The following is a 1201-nucleotide window of genomic DNA, read 5'->3' on the forward strand; positions in this document are numbered from 1 at the left end:
TTGGTACCAGGCTTGCTAGAGGGTGGAAACCCTGCCAATGTCTGTAATGCCTGGAAATATTCCCTGGGGGAGAAATATCTGCTTTTTCTCTGCCTGGTGAAGCAGCCAGGCTCTGGGCACAGCCATGGAGAGGAGATGGAGGAGGAAGGCAAGGAAGAGCACAAGGTGGGTGCATCACGGGCTGTCCCAGAGGTGCTGGGGTGCCATGTCCCCTCTAGGTTGGAGCTGCCACCACCACGCCACAGCCTGGCCCCTTTTGCCCCCACGAGCATCCTTCGCCCTCCCTGGGCTGAGCTCCTGCCTTGGCAAACGCTGTCTCCGGGACCGAGAAAGGCCTCAAATGCCCTTTTCCCAAACCTCCCGGCCTCTCCTGGCTGCACCCTGTTCCTGAGACCCGAGCCACCCGATCTCAGCAGAGCTTCTCACACTTCCTGGGTTGTAATTTCTCCATGTAGCCACACATCCTTCCTTAAATAAAACCCACTTGTTGGCCCCTTTCCAGACTGCAGGATTTCCAGAGATCCCATCTGGTCTCACAAAGAGTCATTGAAAGGGAAACAGAGCCCCAGACTTGATTTGAGGTGAAATGGAAGATGTTCCGTTAAACAACCCCCGGGGCCAGCAACATCCTGCGTCGCCAGCCAGGAAACCTCCAGAGGAGCACGGCAGCTGTCAAATAAATGCCTGCCTGCAGCCGTGAAGAGACCACAGGTGAATAAACATATCTCTCTATCATTAGCGAGGAAGATGCTGTTTTGGCAGGTATGTGAGACAGACAGCAGCAGCAGATTGGACCATGGCTTGGGATGCTCGGTGGGAATGTCACAGTTGCCATAAAGCTTTGAAAAGCACTGGGTTTTGCATGCATTTTCAGCTGCAAATGGGCCTTTCTGGGTGCTAAACCTGCACCCCAAATGACCTGCTGGGGTTTGCTGGGCATCGACCCTGTGGTCTCCCCGGTGCATGGCAGAGCCTGCAAAGCCAGGAGCCCACCATGGTTGCAGGAGGGCTGATGTGGCACCGCCACGGGGACTTTGCATTGCTTTCAGTCTGCAGGAAAGGTTTTCAAAAGGGTTAGCTCTGTCTCTAGCATGGAATGTGCCCTACAGCCGCGTATTTGGGGTAGCCGAGCCCAGGCAGGGCCAGGTCTCCTCCCCATCTCCCCTCCAGCATGGCTCGGGGTGCCACAGTAGCCTGGCAT

This window comes from Pygoscelis adeliae, unplaced genomic scaffold, assembly GCF_000699105.1.
Source record: "Pygoscelis adeliae isolate BGI_AS28 unplaced genomic scaffold, ASM69910v1 Scaffold112, whole genome shotgun sequence".
Taxonomy (NCBI): Eukaryota; Metazoa; Chordata; class Aves; order Sphenisciformes; family Spheniscidae; genus Pygoscelis; species Pygoscelis adeliae.